Source organism: Phascolarctos cinereus, unplaced genomic scaffold (assembly GCF_003287225.1).
Source record: "Phascolarctos cinereus isolate Bilbo 61053 unplaced genomic scaffold, phaCin_HiC Scaffold_9;HRSCAF=440, whole genome shotgun sequence".
Classification (NCBI taxonomy): domain Eukaryota; kingdom Metazoa; phylum Chordata; class Mammalia; order Diprotodontia; family Phascolarctidae; genus Phascolarctos; species Phascolarctos cinereus.
This window is the reverse complement of record NW_027556402.1, coordinates 62,453,081-62,475,062: the sequence shown is the minus strand read 5'-3', so window position 1 is coordinate 62,475,062 and position 21,982 is coordinate 62,453,081. Positions and strand designations below refer to the sequence as shown.

At 37.5% G+C, this 21,982-nt stretch overlaps 1 pseudogene; it reads right to left on the bottom strand.

Moving 5' to 3' along the window:
* Positions 1-10,658: 10,658 nt before the first annotated feature.
* On the bottom strand, positions 10,659-21,762 carry LOC110195648 (cytoplasmic dynein 2 intermediate chain 2 pseudogene; annotated as a pseudogene).
* Positions 21,763-21,982: the final 220 nt, after the last annotated feature.

The following is a 21,982-nucleotide window of genomic DNA, read 5'->3' as shown; positions in this document are numbered from 1 at the left end:
TTGTAGCAATAAATACTGCTTTCCTGCTTATCCTTAAGCCTTCTGGTCCTTTCCTTTCTATTCACTTGTGGTGTCATCACATCTCATTTGATTGGAAATTTAGAAACCACCTGGCATCAGCTTTTCTCCCTCTCTCAAATGGTCCATGAGTACTTCATTCTGTTTTCTGTGTTTTGACAGAAACATTCCTCATTCCTCTTTTCAGTTGAAGTCTGTGATTCTGTGATGTTGCTTCTTTTTTCTACGGCTAGCTCTTTCACTTAAGGAACATTTCTTGGATTCACCCTCACATACATAGCCTCTCTTGAACATTTCCAATCTCCCCTTCCCACTGGCTCTTAATAGGATCAAATAATCCCAGAATCTTTGCTCTAGAATGACTGCAAAAGTAATCTATAACTGAGCTCAAATACCCTGCTTATATCACCCTGAAAAATGGTTACCCAACCTGTTCTTGAAGACCTTTAGTGAGGCAAAAGTGATTGCTTCCCAATGCACCCAATTCTATTTTGGAGTAATTCTAATCAGAAGGAACTCCTTTTCTTTCTGTAGAAGGCTGAATGGGCAAGTGGGAAGTTTTTAATCCTGACTTTACCACTAGAATATCTTGAGCAAATCAGTCATTCTCTCAGCTCCTCATGTGCAGAATTAGAGGCTTGTGCTAAATGACCTTTAAAGTTTTTTTAGCTCTAAATGTTTTAGCCTATGAACATCAAATTGCCTCGCTGCAACTTCCTGCTTCTTATATTGTTCTTATTTTGTCCTTTGGGGCCAAGTAGAACATGTTTATTTAATCCTTATTTTATAGGATAGGTCTTCAAATATTTAAAACGCCTTTTCTCTGTGCTAAACCTGTCCATGTTCTTCAATCAGTCTTCACGTGGCATGGTCTCAAATTCTCCAGATATCTTAGAAGTCTTTGTTTATCAACACAATTTTACTAAGTACTTACTACTTTCCTTATCTCACTATTGCATCTTACTTCTAAACATTGATGGTTCCATAATCTTACACATTGATGCAGATTTACCCTTTCCATACTTTTTAAAAAATTCTTCATGATTCTTGTTTATTCTTTTCCTTTTGCAAGTCCTCCATGAAAGATTTTTTTAAACCCATTGTAGAATTTTTTATTTGTTTGAATGCCAGTTTAGCATTTGAGCTCCATATTTGTCTCCTTCCCTCCCTCTTTCCTCTTTTCCTCCCTTCCTCTTCTCTTCCCTTCCTCCTTACCCCACTTCCTTCTTTCTTTCCTTTGCCTCTCCTTCCTTTTGTTCTTTCCTTCCTTCCTTCCTCTCGCCTTTCTCTCTTTCCTTCCTTCTTTCCTTCCACACAGGGCCTATAATCTGAAAGAGTAAAAAGCATATTGACACAGAAGAAATCACAGATATTTGAAATAGACTGATAGTCATATTTGTACCTCTCATGACTTTCTCCTGTTCTTTGTAATCAAATGTTCAAATTCCTCACTATAGCATTCAAGGTCCTTTGTAATTAATTTGTTTCTCTGTTGTCCATCTAATCTCATTTCTCTTATGCCTCACCAGAAACCCTCAATTCATTTAAGCCAAATTATTCTGATTTGACTCCCTGACTGGTACATATGAAAATAGTTTTACAATCACAAAGTATGAATTATTAAAGTGTCATCCTGAAGTTTTACAAGTCCAATTCAGGAGTGGAGAGTGGGGGATGAAGACGGTACCAAATAGGATGCACTGAAAATAAAGATCCAGAAAACTTTCATTATAAGAGAGATAAAATTCAAAACCTATATTTTGAGAGTAGAGGGCATTTGAATGGAAGAAGCTTTGCTTCAGATATTATACATACATGCATACATACATACACACACATATACATTTACATGCACATTAGGGAGAAAAATGGACAGACAAAAGGAGGTTAGTACTTAAAAGATCCCTGAATTGAAAAGTTGCTACCCTAAAAGGAAAAGCCTTCAGCACTACACACACACACATACACACACACACACACACACACAGGGGGATTATCCATATTTAAATTAGCAGCTCCTGTTGTTAATGGAGAGAGTAGCTATGATGTGCATCTGTACAAATATTTTACAAGACAAATGCCTTAAGTGGCAATATAGCATAGTGATGGAGGGTATATGGTGGGGGGAACCAGTTTTGGAATCAGGAAGACCTGGATATAAGAGCTATCTATGACAAATATTTACTACATTGCCTTAGACAAGTCACATAATCTCTCAGTGCCTTTTTCAAAAGAGTAATAAGACTATAAATTTCAGAAGAATTGCAATTCTGTATTGGCAGAAAAAGTTTCCTATACTAAGGACATTGCAGATGCTTCTCCTACTACTACTGCTACTACACCATAAATATAAACAAAAGGTCCAGATGTTCTGAAAGGATTAGGGAAGAGATTACTTTGAATTGAGAGGATCCAAGAAGGCATGATGGAGTGGGTTGCAATTATTGTTGCAAGGTCTCAGTGATAAGAATTTATATTCCTTTGGGCAGAGCACTTGTAGCTACCCTATGTGGACAGAGGAAGAAGAAGGGAGGGAGAAAGGAGATGGAGAAAAGGAGAGAGGAAGGAAGAGAAGTAAGGAAGGAAAAAAGGAAGAAAGGAAGGAAGGAAGGAAGAAATGGGAGGAAGGAAGTAAGGAAAGAGGGAGGAAGGATTTGTGTTGCCCAACTAGAACTGGACAGTTGGGTCCCCATACTATTGGGGTCAGATACTACTGCTCACAGATTGTTGTTTTGTCCTTCATTCTCAAAGAGGACCATGACATCAAAAAGGTGATGCCATGACTTGCAAGTGAATTGGATTTCATTGAGGGAGGGCTGTGAAAAGTCACCAACTTACTCCCTCCACTGGAGCCATAAGGGTCAAGTGGCAAGATATGGATCAGGAAAACTGGTAATGGTCATGGATGCAGTGGGAGACCTTGGCTTTTTTAAGTTAAGGACTTTCTTAGGTCTCAGTTTGACTGAGGCAATGCCCATTTGGAGATTAAGGCTAGGTTAGAAATGAGGCAAAGAATGTCCTTAAATTGAGCCTTGAAAGAAGAGAAAGGATCCATTGGGTGAAGAATGAAGGGACTCTTCTGTAATCACATGATACAGAATTATATGAAATAATGCATGAGTGTGAAAGGAGTAGGGCAAAATGAAACCAAGTTTGGTTAGAACAGAGAGCACATGAAGGAGAATGATGTAAGATCCATCCAGGAACAGAGATTAACATCAATGTATAGTGTGCTTCAAATAGCAACATTAAGTTGATCTTTTCTCACAGGGCAGTAATAATCACTGACAGTAGCAACACTAACACATAAAGGTTCACAGTGTGCCATACATACATACAAGCATATGTGTGTATGTCCTATGGTTATTACAACAATTCTATGAGGAAGATGCTAAAAGCATTATTTCCATTTTTATTGATAAAATTGAGAGAAACTAAATTAATTGTATAAATTGACATCACAGGTAAACTTGACATCTGGATTCAAGTACAACTCTTCTACCTCCAGGTCACACACTTTTCCCACTGACTCTCAAGACATTGCGGGGTGGGGCGGGGGGAGTAAGTAAGCAGAAGTGTGATTTTATCAGACCTTTTCATTTATGAGATTACTCAGGCAGTAGGGGAAAGATAGATTGAAAAGTGAAAGACTAAGCCTAAGTATACCAGTTAAAAGCTACTAAAATAGTCCTAGCTCAAGGACACTAGATAAGAATCTGAACTAGGGTACAGAAATTATAGTAAGAATGGAGAAGGGCAGAATGATAGAGATATTAGAGAGGCAGAATGAACAGGATATGATAGCTGGTTGGATATGAGAGGAGAAGGCATCAGAGATGTCTTCATGGTGATTCCACTGTGTGCTTGGATGGAAAATGGAAAGTTGAGAAGAAATAAGGTTTTGAGAGAGAAGATGGTAAGTTCAATTTCAGACATGTTGAGGAGACATCCCTGTCATTTGTTAAACAGCCTAGTGACCTTTATTTTATTGTAGTCTAGCATCTAATATTTAAGTCTGAATCATTAGGTTTTAATGTGCCTCACTGGCACAATTACCTTCTACTACTGAACTTTGGCATCCTCTTGTAAAAACAACAAACTACCATTAGCAGTGGCTTATGGAGAAAAATCATTAAGTGATGAGAAACAAAGCTTCAGAGACAAGCCTCCCTGCATGCATCCATTTGTCTTTATAAACATCATGTATAATATTTACCTCTATGCATGAAATATCAATCTGAAGTCTCTCACCATGGAAATTAGTTTTGTTTATTGACATGAATCACAGAGCACCACAGTCTCCAAATTATTAAAGTCATGGGTAAAGAGAAGCACGTGGTAGGTGTGAAGAGTCTACGTCATATTTCCAAGGAAGAATTATAAAGAAGATGGATAACATCAGAGAGATGTATGACTGGAAAAAGCCACAGACTGTTTGAGTAGCTAGAGTGAAGAAAACTGAAGGAAGCCCTCCATGCTTCATTGTCACTATGACAAGAGCGAGAGGCAGACAGACCCCCAACATGTTGCTTAGATAGCCCTCTCCCTGATGCAGAATTTATAGGGCCATGGGCAAATAATGACACATAATTGTTTGCAGAACTGCTAATTTCCCAATGTTATATTTTGTACTTACATTATATGAATACTGGCCCTGAGAAAGTCTGCCTTTCTTTGTATTTCCAATGCTTAGCAAGGTGCATGGCATACAGTAGGAACTAAATAAATGCTTGTTGACTTACTGTTAGCAAAATGAGCAAATTGGGCAATCCTTCCTTTTCAGAGCCATTCTCTCCAGTGAAAATGTGACTGGCTATTGCAAGTCTGGCAGATGCCCCAGACAAACATTGGAGCCACCAGCATTTTCAGATGTTTCAGAACTCATGAGGTTGCTGCCAGCCCTGGAAATATCTCCATGACATACTTGTTTACCTACGATCACGAGAGAACAAATGTGAAATAGTGATAAATAGAACATGTGCTCACTGTCGCATGAAGGGCATGTGGGAAAATAGGAGAAAGTCCAAGAAGTCTCCAAACTTCAATCTAAAAAAGAAAGAGGAGTTGAGTGGTGGGCACTCCTTGTGAATCCACTGAATTCCAGGACAGCAGTCAATCAGATAATTCTTCATTGTCTCATATCGCAAGCTACTAAGCCACATATAACCACTTGTAGACTCCTTTTGAGCTTCCATCTGATGACTAGGAATGGTAGCTGAGTGTCCTTGGGGGTAAGGCACCCACTTCACAATAAAGGGTTTTTCTGAACATTGTTAAATGCTTTAAAGAAGATGGGTTTTAGGGACTGATAAAATGGGCATTTCAGTAGACTGATGAGAGTAGACACTTGAGTAAAAAGGTCTTTATAAACTGGATGAAAATCAATGAATGGATGGCGATGCAAAGTAAAAAAAGATAGCTTAAGTTGCTAGTTGGAGAAATTTAATGATGAAAGGAAGGAAAAGACAGGACACTAGTTGAATGTTGTTTCAGTTTTAGGATCAGGAAAAACTGAATGGCAGAATGGAAAAAGCAAGTGGAGAGGAAGAAACTGAAGAATTGGTGATAATACTGGTAGAACAGGTTTGAAGGAGGCTGCAGAGCAGGACTATTAGATCTAAGTAGAGGGGGTCAAGGTAGAAGGGTTGACTTTGGAAAGGAAAGAGGAAAAATATTTCAGAGAAGGAGTGACTGTGTGAAGAGAGAAAAATTTGAAGTGGAGAAGAAAGAGATGAGAAAGCTTTATCAGATGGCACCTACCTATCTTTTCATTAAAGTATGATAACTCCCTGAAAGTGAAGGAGACACTGATGAAATCTGGGGATAGAAAAGTGTGGGAAAGTTTTGGAATAGCCAGTGTAGTGAAGATGATAGGAAGCCAGCAAGAAACAAAAGAATCTTCACGCAACAGTAAAAGTATAGTAAAATTGATAAGATATTCAATTTGAGAGGACCCAGTCTACATAACTTTGTGCCTTTTTTTTTCACCAATACTTGGCAGCATGAAAGTCCATTTATTCTAGAGTTAGAAGATGTGAATTCAAACTCACTGATGATGAATAATACTTGTGGGATCTCAGACAAACCTCTTAATCTGCTATTGCCTCAGTTTTCTCACCTGTAGAATAAAGAGGTTAGACTAGACTGGGGTGGGAAACCTGAAGCCTCGAGGCCACAAGTGGCCCTCTAGGTCCTGAAGTGCAGCCCTTTGACTGAATCCAAGCACTTGAGGACCTCAAGGCTGCAGGTTCCCCACCCCTGGATTAGATGCTCTCTAAGGTGCATTCTAGTTCTAGTTCTAGTTCTAGTTCTGTGATCATTACACATGTTTAAATTGTCAAGTGAAAGTTGGGGATACCCTAGGGGTTGAGATAACATGACAAACATGATAGAGGCATTTTAGGGTATCAGAAAGGGCAGCAATGAGAAGTTTTGGCATAGGATGGATTAGGCATAGAACCAATGTATTTAAAGATTAGGGAAAAATCAAGACTGTAAAGAGGAAAACGTAGAAATGGAGAAAGTACAAAGCGTAGGCAATGTAAGCAGTAAAGATGTTTGAGGTTAGAGGAAGAGAAATCTGGATTTGGAAACTTGAAAGTACATTTCTAAGTAGTGACAAATTCCAAGGTATGGCTAGTGTTTGTGGGTAGCTAACAAGGAATCCATGTGAATGTATCTGCCTATAGCTAAGTCTAGCTGAAGTTGCAAACAGAAGTGCACCATTTTGGAGTCTGAAATCACACATTAGAAACATCCATTTCTTAAAGACAGATCATCTTAATAAATTTATTCTTTTACCAGTCTTTAACTTCTTTCTTTTATTCCCCTGTTCTCTGCTATTTATTTTCCATCTTTTCAGTTTACGACTTTTTGAACTCTCCCCCTTGTATATTTCATTATGCTTTTTATCATATTGAATCAAAAAACGGTGCTTTACCATGTTCTGCAAGTTTTGCACTTCATAAACACTTTCGTGCACCTTCAGATCTACATTTTGGCATCCTTCTTTTCTCCTGCCTTGATCCCCCACTGATTATCTTTTTTTTTCCCTTTTGCTGCCACTCTTAAGAACTGATATTTGACTATGAGCCCAGGATATAACTTGACAACATCTTGGGTAATTCTTATGAAGTTGCAAGGAATACATCAGCAATTAAAGAATATTTTATTCCCTGGTAACCCGGAGGGTCCCTGCTGCTCAGTGAGGGTTTGCAGATGCCAATAAATCTTTGAAAAGATCTCTTCTCAGCTTTCCGGCTGATTCAGCCTATCCATTACCCAGCACTGTTCTCAACCCAAAGAAAACGTATTCCCAATAATAATTGTAGCCTGCCACTTCCTAGTCCTAGTTCTGTGCCTTCATGGCTGGGGCAAGGGGGAAAGTGGGAGGGTAAGGGAGGGGGGAAGGAGATTGGAATAACATAAAAGTGACCTAATCATACAGAGGGATGAGACATTGGGGGAAAAAAAAACTCACAGAAATAGTTTTGTAGTGCAAGTTACAGAAAATATGGCCAGCACCAAAGATCTTAATTACCACAAACTTGGACTTCTAAACAAAAATTTCACAGCCTAATTAAGGAAACCTATCATATAGATAGCACATAAAACAACATGCAAATAACATTTTCTAAACTTGAGACAAATGAGGGGAGTTTGATTTGTTCTAAATATAGCTTTACTTTTTATCTAGTATGCCAGTTCCTTTACATGAAAACATTTGCTTTTTAAAATGTTTCTAGCCAGATTTGTAACAAGTCAGTAATCTTTCTTACCTTAGCTGTATATCTTCAAACATTTATTCAAATGAATCTGTGATTTTACCCATCAAGAAGCTGCAGAGATATTAAGCAGTTCAAGAAAGAGGTATGTACGGAAAGGGAAAAAAAAGGAAAGAAGGAAAAGAGAAGAGGAAGAAGAGAAGAACGAAGGGAAGAATGGAAAGAATGAAGTGGAAATTATAGAATAATCTCAATTCATGCATGTTATAAAATATTAATGATGGATCAGGTCATAATGAATCCCTCAAAAAAAGTTTATAGGGATCATGTTATAAAGATTCTTAACAGCATCACTTTGTATTTTCATCACTTTAATTATTCATCTCCATTCACTGCAGAGAAACATCTGGGAAAGGGCCTAGAAGACAATTTTCCTAAATTGCTCAGCACCTTAGTATCCATACAGTCATACCTCTTTGACTCCCATCAGCTCAATAAATATATCATGGTGAAAATGCCAATGCACATTTTCTCTAAATGGACAGTGTATATTTCACATGACTGAACTTTCCGAAGGAGGATGGATTCCTTGAGATTTCTTCAATTTTTAGGTGATAAATGTAAAAACCATTATTTTTCTAATATAACAGATGTACAGAATTTCCAATGGTACTAAATGCACCATTGGAATGCAGAGTTACTCCATGCTAGTAGCATCTTCATTATAACCCATGTATTAGGCAACTCACTGAAAGTGTTACTGACAGTTACAGATTAAAGAGATGTAGCAATCATCTACACATTTTGACCAAGTTGAACATATAAATTAGGTAATAAAGTTAACAAATTAGCATTATTAGTTAAGCTAGATAACTTTTTTTTAGTATTTTCATTTTTAAAGACAAGCTTTTATTTCAAAAATTATTACAAACTATCAACTTTGCTAAATACTATCTTTAAATTTTTAGTTTATTTTGAACGACGCTTTTTTTTTGAGATGCATGTGGACAATGCGGTCAGGTCTGACTATTGATATGACTATTAATAACTTCGATTTCTTCTGAATACTAATTGTTCATACTCTTTGACCATTTATCATCTAGGCGATAGCTCTTATTTTATAAATTGATTCAGTTCCCTTTATAGCTAAGAGGTGAAATCAAAGAAACTTGCTACAAAAATTTTCCCCAGTGTTCTGTTTTCCTTCTAATTTTGGCTGCATTCATTTTATTTGTGCTAACACTTTTTGATTTCATGCAATCAAAACTATTTTATTTTCTGTGATTCTCTTTATCTCTTATTTGGTCATACACTCTTCTACCTTTTTAAATTCTTTTTTAAATAAATTTATTTAGTTTTAGTTTTCAACATTCACTTCCACAAAATCTTGAGTTCCAAATTTTCTCACCATCTCTCCCCTCTTCCCACAACAAGACAGCATGCATTCTGAATGCCCCTTCCTCTGATCTGCCCTCACTTCTATCACCTCCCTCTGCTCTTATCCTCTACTCTTTCTATTTTCCTATAGGGCAGGATAGAATTCTATAGCCCATTGCCTGTATAACTTATTTGCCAGTTGCATGTAAAAACAATTTTTAACATTTGATTTTAAAACTTTGGGTTCCAAATTCTCTCCCTTCCTCCCTGCTCAGCAACCCTCATTGAGAAGGCAAGCAACTTAACACAGGTTATACATGTGTAGTCATGCAAAACACTTCCATAATAGTCATGTTGTGAAAAACTAATTGTATTTCCCTCCATCCTATCCCACCCCCCATTTACTGTATTCTCTCCTTTGATCATGTGCCTCTTCAAAAGTGTTTGCTTCTGATTACCACCTCCCCTAATCTGCCCTCCTTTCTACCATCCTCTTTTTATCTCCTTCCCTCTTATTTTCCTATAGGGTAAGGTAAATTTCCATACCCAATTGAGTGTTATTTCCTCCATAAGCCAAATCGAATAATAACAGATTCATTCATTGCCTCTTACCTCCCCCTTCTTCCCCTCCATGGTAAAAGCTTTTTCTTCCCTCTTTTATGTGAGATAATTTACCCCATCCTACCTCTCCCTGTACAATCTTCTCTCACCCCTTAATTTTATTTTTTACATATCATCCCTTCATATTCAACTCATATTCCCTCCAACTACCCTAATACTGAGAAAGGTCTCATGAGTTACAAATCATCTTTCCATGTAGTAATGTAAACAGTTCAACCTTAGTAAGTCTCTTATGATTTCTCTTTCCAGTTTATCTTTTCATGCTTCTCTTGAGCCTTGTATTTGGAAGTCAAATTTTTTATTCAGCTCTGTTCTTTTCATCAAGAATGCTTAAAAATCTTCTATTTCACTGAATGTCCATTTTTTTTCCCCTGAAGAATTATACTCAGTTTTGCTGGGTAGGTGATTCTTGGCTGTAATCCTATCTCCTTTGCCCTCCAGAATATTATATTCCAAGCACTCTCATCTGTTAATGTAGAAGCTGCTAAATCTTGTGTTATCCTAATTGTGTTTCCATAATACTTGAATTGTTTCTTTCTGGCTGCTTGCAATATTTCCTCCTTGACCTGGGAACTCTGGAATTTGACTGTAATATTCCTAGGAGTTTTCCTTTGGGGATCTCTTTCAGGAGGTGTTTGATAGATTCTTTCCATTTGTATTTTACCCTCTGGTTCTAGAATCTCAGGGCAGTTTTCCTTGATAATTTCTTCTTCTTCTTTTTTTAATCATTAGCAAATGTTTGAATCTTTATGTATGTTATATCTGAGGAACACCCAGAGACTCAAGTATCTGCTCACAGGAGCAGAACTCTCCAAGCCTTGAACAGCATTCCTTGTGCCATGGGCAGGCAATTTAAAGGCCCTGTGCTGCTTGTTTCTGCTCATCACCGCCACCTCGCAGAAGGAAAGTATGGTGTCCTCAGTTGGCCACCTCAGCTGCCAATTGGTCCAAGTCTTTGGTTTACTGAAGTGCTTGTTCTGTGAACTCTGTGTTCAACTGCCATATCTTTACAACACCTTTGGCATCCCTAGCAGCCAGGAGATTAGTCTGTTGAAGATTGAATTCCAGACAGTATACTCAGCTTTCATCTGGGGTTTGCTTGATAGAAACTGTGGGCTTCTTGGAGCTCTTTCTGAGATCAAATAGCTGTATGTCTCCTTTACCAGAGGCAGCAGGAAAGACTAAGGGACAGACAGGAGACCAGCACCCACTAAACAAGTGCTTGTGGGATAGCTGGAGAGACATCAAGGGCTGGGCCTGCAGCATGGAACAGAGGTGGATGTGGCCATCTGTCCCAGCACTCAGAAACAAGTTCCTGTGGAAGGGTGAGCAGCTCACAGATTAGATGGGGCCACCATGAGGGGAGAAGGGAAACTGGGCAGGCGCTTGGAGTGGCAGGGAGCTGGGCATTCGGGTAAGGACTGCCACTTCTACTGCCGTTGAACATTTGAGTGGGAAGCGCCTTTGGTGCCCAGGATAAACAAGCTGGGGTCAAAGCTGGAGAAGGCTAAGGCTGTGACCCCTACCTCTGTTTCACCCCGGGTAGGCTTCTTCAGTTTTCTGTTTCCGGGGATCTGCTGGACGACTAGAGCAAAGCCCTCCGTCAGCTGCAGCTGTCCTGAACCAGCTGCCTGCCACAGCAACACCTTCCCATCTGTGGAGACACTCAACAGCTAGAAGTGGTGGCTGTTCTGGGGCTCAGGCAAGCAGGCAACCTGATAGACAGGATCTGTGTGAGTGTCATCCATCATTCCTGTTCTCCACAGCAAGGAGTCCTCAGGCCGGCTCATGTCCCAAATGAGCATCTCCCCAATATAGAGGCCACCTGCAATGTGAGAGGGCTGAGTTGGATGGAACACCAAGAACATGACTGAGCCAGGCATCTCCATCACAGCAGAAAGTTGCTTGGGGGCCAGCCTCCGATGATCCAGATTCTGGGTGCACACAAAAGACTTCTCAGTGCTCCAGTCACCATCATCTAAATGACCATAGGAACATGCCACCCCTGAGCTAGTGGCATTCCAAGAGACACTGGTCACCTGCAGCTTCTGAGCTTGGGCCAGAAGGTAGCACAGGGTGTGCTGGCAGGTTGTCTCCTGTTGCTCTGTCCAGTTCACCTCAAAGCCATCAAATGCATGGCTCTGCCAATTCTTATCCATCTCACAGATGACAAGATTTTCTAACTGATGAAGGAAGGAGGCCAACCCAGGGAGATCTTGCTGAGATGCATAGCGTAGGGCCACGTGAGAAGGCAGGTCAGTTTGCACCTCTGCATCAACCTGTTCATGGGCTTATCAGGTATCTTCTGAAGTGGAAATGCTGGCAAATTTTTGGCTCACTCCAGATCTCCAGGGACCCTCTCCAGAGGGAAGGCACCATGGCACCATCCAAGATCTCATCCTGCAACATGCCAGGAGCCTGGCCAGGGTTTAGTCTGGCTCCAGGGCCACAGCTGGTGCCAGGGCCAGGGCCGGGGTCAGGGCCGGGGTTGGAGAAAGAGTTAGGATTGCTGCCAAAGTCAAGATCGGGGCCGGGACTGGGGCCCTGGCAGGGGCCTGGGTCAAGATTGGGCTCTTAGTCAGGGTGGGGACAGAAGAGGAGGTTAGGGGCAGGGCAAGGGGTTGGATCAGGGCTGAGCCCCCAACCAAGATGGGGGCCACTTTCCTTGATAATTTCTTGAAAAATTATGTCTAGGCTCTTTTTTTGATCATGGCTTTCAGGTAGTCCAATAATTTTAAAATTCGCTCTCCTGGATCTATTTTCCAGGTTAGTTGTTTTTCCAATGAGATATTTCACATTGTCTTCTATTTTTTCATTCTTTTGGTTTTGTTTTTACAATGTCTTGATTTCTCATGAAGTCATTAGCTTTCATTTGCCCCATTCTAATTTTTAAGCAAGTATTTTCTTCAGTGAACTTTTGGACTTCCTTTTCCATTTGGCCAATTCTGCTTTTTAAGGCATTCTTTTCCTCATTGGACCTCTTTTGCCATTTCGGGTAGTCTATTTTTTAAGTTGTTATTTTCTTCAGTATTTTAGCAAGTTGTTGACTCGTTTTTCATGATTTTCTTGCATCAATCTCATTTCTCTTCCCAATTTTTCTTCTACTTTTCTTACTTGGTCTCAAAATCTTTTTTGAGCTCTTCCATGACCTGGGAACAATTCATTTTTTTTCTTGGAGGCTTTGGACTGACTTTGTCGTCTTCTTTTGGCTGTATGTTTTGATCTTTTTTGTTGCCAAAGTAACATTCTATGGTTTGATTTTTGTTTTGCACTGTTTGCTCATGTTCCCAGCCAATTACTTGAGTAATAAACTCTTTGTTAAGATAGGGGTCTGCTTCCAGTGCGGAGAATATACTGTCGCAGGCTTGGGGGTTTTGTGGAGCTGTTTTTAGAGATACTTCTAGGGACCTGTACATTTTCAGTTCTTCCAAGGTGGTATGATCAAAGGCAAGGTGTTTACTCCTTTCCTGGCCTGTGCTCTGGTCTATGAGTGACTACAAGCACTCTTTGCTGACTTGGAACTGGGAGAAGGATTCTTTCTGTACTACCATCACAAGCTCTACCACCCAGCACTCCTTCTCACCCCAGGACTGTCTCCCAGAATTGCAACCCAGATCCAAGCAAGGGAGAAGCAAGAGAGTCCTGCCTTAGCACCAGCAAAGAGATCCTTGCAACCCCCTTTGATCACCACTTGATTGCCCCTCTGTCTGTTGGCTGAGAGCTCTGGAAGCAGCTACTGCCCCAGGGCTACGCTGGGACTGGGGCTGGATGGAGCTTCTCTCTCACCATGATTGGACAGGCCTTTCCTACTGCCTTTTAAGTTTTCTTTGGTGTTTGTGTGTTGAGAAGTCTGGAAACCACCACAAGATCCCCTTGATTCAATGCCCTGAGGATTGCTCCAGTTTTACTGAGGCACAGTCTGTACCTGCATGACCCACGCTGAACTGTGCTCCTCTCCCAGCCCAGCACAATACACCTTTCCAATCAACCTTCCTGATTGTCTTGGGCTGGAAATTTTTTTTTCATTTTACCTTTTTGGGGTTCTGCTGCTCTAGAATTTGCTTAGGGCCAATTTTACCGGTATTTGGAGGGGTTTGGGGGAAAGCTCAAGCAAGTCACTGCTTTTACTCTACCATTTTGGTTCTGTCCCTACTTTTCCCCTTTTTATAGATCTGACAGATACTTTTTTCATGGTCTCCTAATTTATTTGTGATATCACCTTTTATGTCTAAATCATGTACTCATTTTGATATTATCTTGGTACATAGTATGAGATGTTGGTCTATGCCTAATTTCTTCCCAACCACTTTCTAGCTTTCCCAGCAATTTTTGTCAAATAAGGAATCCTTATCCCCAAAGTTTGGATCTTTGGGATTATCAAACATTAGATTACTATGGTCATTTACTTCTATGCATTGTATACATGGTTTATTCCACTGATGCAGCACTCTATTTTTTGGCCAGCACCATCTTGTTTTGATGATTATCACTTTATAATATAGTTTGAAATCTGGAACTTCCAGGCCAGTTTTTTTTTCTTCCATTGATCGGCTTGATTGTCTTGATCTTTTGTTCTTCCAGATGAATTTCATTATTATTTTATCTAGTTCTATAAAATAACCTTTGGTAGTTTGATTGGTATGGCACTGAATGAGTAAATTAACTTCAATGAATTGTCATTTGTACTGTATTTGCTTTGCCTCCCCATGAGCAATAAATATTTCTCCAACTGTTTAGATCATTTTTTAGCTGTGAAAAGAGAAAAGTGTTTTTGTCATTGTATTTACATAACTCTTTAGGTAGACACACAAGTATTTTATATTGTCTGCAGTTATTTTAAATGGAATTTCTCTTTATATCTCTTCCTGATGGGTTTTGTTTGGTAATATATAGAAATTATGATGATTTATGCAAGCTTTTTTTATAACCCTCAACTTTGCTAAAGTTGTTTCATCCTAGTTTTGTTAGCTCAAAATTTTAAACTTCCAAATTTATTAATCTTTTCTTTGATTTTCAGGATTTCTATTTGGTTCTTAATTGGGGATTTTTTTTCCTAGATTTTTTTTTTTAGTTCCATGTCCAATTCACTGATCTGCTCTTTCTCTTTTTTATTTATACACATCAGAGATATCAATTTCCCCCTAAATGCTGCTTTGGCTACATTCCCAAAATTTTAAAATTTTGTCTCATTGTTGTCATTCTCTTTGATGAAATTATTGATCATTTCTATGATTTTTTGTTTATCTCACTCATGCTTTGATATTAGATTATTTAGTTTCCAATTATTTTTAATCTATGCTTACATATTTGTTGAATGTATTTTACTGCATTATGGTGTAAAAAATATGCATTTAATATTTCTGTTTTTCTGAATTTGTTTATGAGGATTTCACGCCCTGATATTTGTTAAATTTTTGTGAAGGTGCCACGTGCACCTCTATTCTCATTCAGTTTTCTCCAGAGTTCTATCAAATGTAACTTTTCTAAAAATTCTATTATCTTTCAATTATCTTTTTAATTCATTTTATGGTTAGATATGTCTTGCTCTGAGAAGGGAAAGTTGAGGTCTCTTCCACTATAGTTTTGTTGTCAATTTCTTCCTCTAATTCATTTACCTCTTCCTCTAGGAATATGTATGCCATGCCATTTGATAGATATATGTTTAGTATTGATAGTACTTCACTGTCTATGTGCCTTTTAGCACCATAACTTCCTTACTTATCTCATTAATTTAACTAGACCTGTTTTAGCTATTGCTTTGTCTGAGATCATAAATGCTGCCCTTGCCTTTTTTATGTTAGCTGAAGCATAATAGATTCTGCCCTGGCCCCTTATTTTACCCCACCACTCCCACCCCAGCATGTTTCTTGCAAACTTTTGGATTCTGATTTCTAACCCGTTTTGCTATTTGCTTCTGTTTTATGGGTGAGCTCATCCCGTTAATACTCTTGGTTATAATTATTAGCTTTGATTTTCCCTTTACGCAATTTTCTTCTGTTAACCCTCTCTCTATTCATCCTATCCCTTTTCTAAAATCATGTTTGCTTCTGACTATTGCCTTCTTTTATCTGGTCTCCCTTTTATCACCCCCCTTTTTTCTTATGCCCTTACCCTCCAACTCACTTTTGGTTAAGCTATATTTCTATAACACTTGAGTAGATAGATAGGTAGACACACATACATATCTATCTATCTATCTATCTATCTATCTATCTATCTATCTATCATCTATCATATATTTTCCTCTTTGAACCAATTGAGATGTGAGTGAGGTTCAAGCATTGCTCATCCCACCCGTTTTCCTTCTCTACTATCAAACTCTTCTTTGCACACTTCTTTTATGTGACATATTTTCCCCTATCCTTTCCCTTACTTCCTACTTCTTCTTGGGCATCTCTCTTTCTTGCCTATCCACTTCATTTTTTGCATCATGCCAAACTAATCAACTCACTCCTACATCCTCTTTCTGACTACCCTAATAATGATGAAATTCTTAGAAGTTACATTTTTCATCTTCCCACATAGAAAGATATCCAGTTTAACCTTATTCAGTCCCTTATGATTTCTCTTTCTAGTTTCCCTTTTTTGATTCTCTTCAGTTATGTATTTGAAAGTCAGATTTTCTATCAAGCTCTTGTCTTTATCAGAAATGCTTGAAAGTCCTCTTTTTCATTAAATAGTCTTTGTTTTCTCTTGACAGAGTATATTGTGGGTTTTATTTTTATTTTTGTTTTTTTGGTAGGTTATAATTGGTTGTAATACCCACTCCTTTGCTTTTGGAAATATCATATCCCAAGCCCTTCGTCCCTTTAACATGATAGTTTCTAAATCTTCTGTGTTCCTGAATGTGTCTCCATGGCATTTGAATGGTTTCTTTCTGAATGCTTGAAGTATTTTCTCTTTTTCCTGGGAGCCCTGGAATTTGACTATAATATTCCTGAGAGTTTTCATTTTGAGATCTCTTTCAGGAGGTGATCAGTGGATTCTGTCAATGTATATTTTACCCTCTGGTTCTAAGATATCAGGGCAGCTTTCCTTGACATGTTCTTGAAATATACTATCTACATTCTTTCTTTCTTTATGGTTTTCAGGTAGTTCAATAATTCTTAAATTATTTCTCCTCAATCTATTTTCCAGGTACATAATTTTTTTTTCTATTATATATGTCATGTTTTCTTTTATTCATTTGGTCTTTTGACTCTGCTTTATTATTTCTTGATGTCTCATAGACTTAGCTTTCATTTGCCCAATTCTAAATTTTAAGGAAGTATATTCTTCAGTGAGTTTCTTTTAACCCTCTTTTCCATTTGGCCAATTTTATTTTTTAAGGTGTTTTTTATTCATTATTTGTTGTACCTCTTTCAACATAATATTGCCTTTTCACAATTTTCTTTCCTTTTCTCTCATTTCTGTGCCATTTTTCCTTTACCACTCATATTTAATTTTTTAAAAAACATATTTCTTCTAGGAAGTCTCGTTGGGCTTGTTTTCAATTCACATATTTTTTTCTTCTGTGGTTTTGTTTGTAGCTGTTTTGACTTCATTGACTTCTTCTGAAGTTTTGCCTTGATCTTCCCTGTCACCATAGTAGATTTTAATGGTCAGGTTTTTTTATTGTTGCTATTATTGGGTCATTTTCCCACCCTATTTCTTGATTTTGAACTTTATAGTAAACTTGGATTATTTTCCTAGCATCTGGACAGGGAAGTGCACTGTGTCATGTTTCAGATTTTTCCTTACTGATGTGTTCAGAGCCAATTCTGTGAGTCTGGAAGTTTTTGGTGCTTTCAAGTATGGGTAATCTGGGCAAGGGTGTGGTCATTTCTCTCCTCAGCTTTACTCTGGTCCCTACCTAAGAAGTGCCCCTGATCCTTTTGAATTACAATTGATACTGTTCTTCAGGGCCCTTGCTCCTTTAGGACAAGAAACAAGATTGTTACTGAGGGTCTCTGAGACCATGTGATTAAAAGTGACACTTCTCTTCAGGGATCACACTTTCTCTTGACTGAAAATGCTCTTTTCCAGCCTTGAACTATGACTAGAAATGGGTACAGGCAATGGAGTTGCCAAACACAAACACTGTTTCCAGTGCTAACACAGGGGGTCCCTGTAATCTCTTCTGACCAGTTGTCCAATCTCCCTATTGTCTCTGGCTTGAGAGCCGCCAAAGCTGCTGCTGCTTCTGTTACCATCACCTAGTCCTTCCTCTGGGGTTGTATCTGTATGGGTTCCAGACCAGCCTCTACCCTTATATCACAGATCTTTCCTCTCAACCTCCTAAATTTTCTTGAGCTGAAAGAAAGCATCCAAATTTTTTTTTTTGTTTTCTACTACTCCAGAATTCAATTTGAGGTATTGTTTTAAAGTATTTTGAGGAAAAGGTTGGGAGAATTTGGTTGAGTGCTTCCTCTATACTGCCATGTTGGCTTTGCCAGTTCTTTCACACTGAAAAAAAAAAATCACTTCAGAGAAAAATTGATTACATTTATGACTTAGAAAACATAACAAGATAAGGAAATGGAATCTGTTATAATATATGGTAAATCAGACAGAAACATATTGGGTTCAATTTTGATGGTGATATTTGAAATAACTTTGCATGTTCTGGAAAAATGAAACTGCTGTATGTATCTGATTAAATTACATTTTTACATTTCACTGTTTTTTACACAGTAAAAGTTAAATTTTGACAATGTTTGTTGAATGACTAGGTTGAATATATGAATCTTTTGACCTATATCAGTAATGAAAGAAAAGATTAGATACTGCTATTTTAACAAAATTGAAAATTAGGATCATAGATATAGAACAGAATAAGATATTAGAGCAGAGGTGTCAAAGTAATGACCTATGGGAATACAGCTAGAATGAGATTAAAATGGAATTGGGAAATGTTTAACAAAATAATTTAAAAATACAATACAACATAGAAAATATTAATTTGTGGTTTTCTAAGTCAATGTGTTGCCCACAGAGATTTGTTTCTATCTGAGTTTGCTGTAAAGAGCAACTAATTGAATTCCTTTATTTTTGGTAAGGAAATATTAAGAACCAAAAGGCCTGAGATTTTTTATTAACTTTTTTTCTTTCATATAACTGGAGAATGAAGTCCTCAATACCCTCTAAAGTGGGCCACCTTGAGCATATACTTCATCTTTGTAAATCTGATCTAGTCCTACCCTTTTTTTCTTTATTACCATTTCTAGTTGCTTCAGCACTGAATGTGAGACTATGATGCTAGAATCCACAATCTGTGGTTTTATTGTTTGTAATGGCAAAATTGTTTCATTGTATATTTATTTATAGACATTCCCATTCAATTTTATTAGCATAGATATATGTCCTCTCTCTTTGTCTGTCTCTCATTCTCTGTCTCTTCTCTCTTGCCCCCATTTCTCATCACTCCTGACATTATATGATCTGCTTCACTGAAGGGAGCTCCCAAATCACGAGATTAGGGTTTTCAAAACTCTTTTTTCAACACACGCCTGGGATTTGATAGTACAAAGACCTTGGTTCAAATCCCAGCACTTGCTGACCACCTGTGTGACTCTGGGTAATTCACACCTGCTCTGTGCCTCAGTTTTCTTCTCTGTATAATGAATGAATTGGCCTCTGCTGTTCCTTATATTTCTTCTGATCTTTTACTTTGTTTTTAATTTATGAAAAAGCTGAGATTTTAAGAGATTAAATTGTTTAACCAGAGCTTCCCAGTTAACAGGTACCTGAAGATGATTTTAATGCAGGATTCTTAATACACTTTCTACTATACAACTCTGCATTATTTCCATAGACTTGCCCTTAAGTACATAGGATTTGGTTGGTATTTACAAAGATCAGTGTACTTTTAAATAAAAAGGGCAAGGAATGATAGAATTAGCATTTTAAATACTATATCTTTGTAGTTTATCAATCCATGCTTTCTTTATTTTTGTTTTAGATGACTCATGTAACAATGCTATATAGTATAGATGAGTAAAATGTGTTTCATTTGAGATACAGGGAGAAATAAATTGACACAGGTTCATAATTTTGATGGTTAAAAAATACAAAATGTACAATGAATGTTGATTTGAGAAGATGGGAAAAGATTCTGCAAGTACAAAGGAAGAATTATTTTTTAGCAAAATGGCAAGTTTTATAAAAGTAATTTATATTAGAGGAAACAGATCAATCCTTTCTAGTCTATCTTTCAGCAAGAAATAGACACGATGTGAACAGATTGTAATATTATTCTTAATGTAATATTTTAACCAATTATGATTTTCTCAAATTATAAAGTGTATTAATGCATCTTGAAATATAGAGGGACTTATGCAAACCTTAAACTCTCCTAATTTTTGTTATGAAATATGCTAAATTTCTAGAAATATAGAAATGAATACCTTAAAATCTGAGTAGCTTCTGTATAGAAGCTGATTATTTTTGAAAATTGCAATCATCTTTGACAGCTGTCTAATGATTCAATTGAATGAAATATGGATGGGGAATGAGTCTATAATTTCATTGGTAAGGGAACACCTATGTGAGGAAACTGTACTAACACAGATACAACCTTCTCATCTAGAAAATTGCCTAGGTGTCAACCATGCAGCCTGTGAGCCCAAGTGGGTTGAACAAGTTAAAAATGCAATTGGAAAATATTTAACAAAAATACAATAAAACATAGATAACATTACATTTTTAAATTAAACCAACATGTGACCTATGGGAATCTTTATATATGAATTAGTGGCTATCATTTCTACTTGAGTCTGAAACTACTGGCCTAGAACATCGAGAGGCTAACAAAATTGTTTAGTCATAGTATGTGTAAGAAGAAGGATTTGAACTTATGTATTCTTGTGATCAAAGCCACCTGTTTCATCATGTCATGTTGACTGTCAACATGAACATAAACTAAATTTGCTCTCACTGTTTCAGTGAGAAATAATAATTAATTAATGGTGGGTTTTTTTTTAAATTTCAATGTTTTCAATGTTTCATGTCTCTCAGTGTCCAGCTTTGGAATTTAAGAGGATCCTTGGAATCAGAGGGTATAGGTTCATATCTGAGCTCTGCTGCTTACTACCTTAGCAAACTTGGACAAAGTATTCTTTTCTTTTGGCTTCAGTTTCCTCACACTTAAAATGATGGGGGTATTCCTAGATGACCTCTAAAAATCCCTTTATCTATCAAGGAAATAATTGATTTATGTTCCTTTGTCCTCTAAGCAAATAAATATTCAAAATGAATTGTACTATGTTCAATCTACATCAGTAACAAAATAAAATTAAAAAACTAAAAAAAAAACTATGCCCCTCCCCTTCATTCTATAATTGATGAAACTAACGTCAGGTGAGGTACAATGATTTGCTTAATGTCAGAGAGGTGGGGTCGAGCAAATATCTTCTAAATCTTAGCATAGTGATTTTTCCACGAGGCTGGAATACAATATTCAACATGAACATAGAAAACTTTCATATTTTGCAAAAAATCTAGAACTAGTTTATAAAATATATGGTTTGTAGACCATATATTTGTTATACAGAGATATGAAAATATATAATTTTAATTACTAGGAGCCATAGCACAAGTTCACTAAGAATAAATCATTGACAAGGAATCATGTCATATCTTTTGATAAAACTACGCTGATAGTAAGTGAAAGTTTGTTGATATTTTATGTAGATTCAGGCAAGCAATTTGAAATGTATGCGTATCAAGATATCTTTGCAGGCAAGGTGGAGCACATGACCTATATGACACAGTTGTATGAGTTCATTCCTGGTTTAACAAACATACCCCAAAGTGTTGATTTATTGGTATCAACCTAGAAGTCTATCCCTAGTAATGTGCCACAGGACTCTCTCTTTGTAAATCAAATCCAATTAAATCTTTTTTGTTTTGTTTAAATCAGTAACTCAGATCAAAATGTTCAGCATTTTGAATTCATTGAAGTTGATGATAGGAAGACATCTTATGACTTCAGAACCTCATTGTCTCTCATAAAATAAATTTATAATTGCTTACCTAAGGCCATGGTAATCAATTCTGTGAGCTGATTAGCAAAGATAGAGAGAACAAGCCAGGACACAGCAAATAACATAAGTAAAGTAGTACTCAAAGGAAGCTAAGATGTTAAACAGCAGAGGCAATTAGCCTGAAGGTATAGTTACCAACATTGTTACTCTTCCTGAAACTAGTCACTTGGATGGAGGTTTCTTTCGCAGCTTCTTATGGGATGATATGACAGGGTAGAA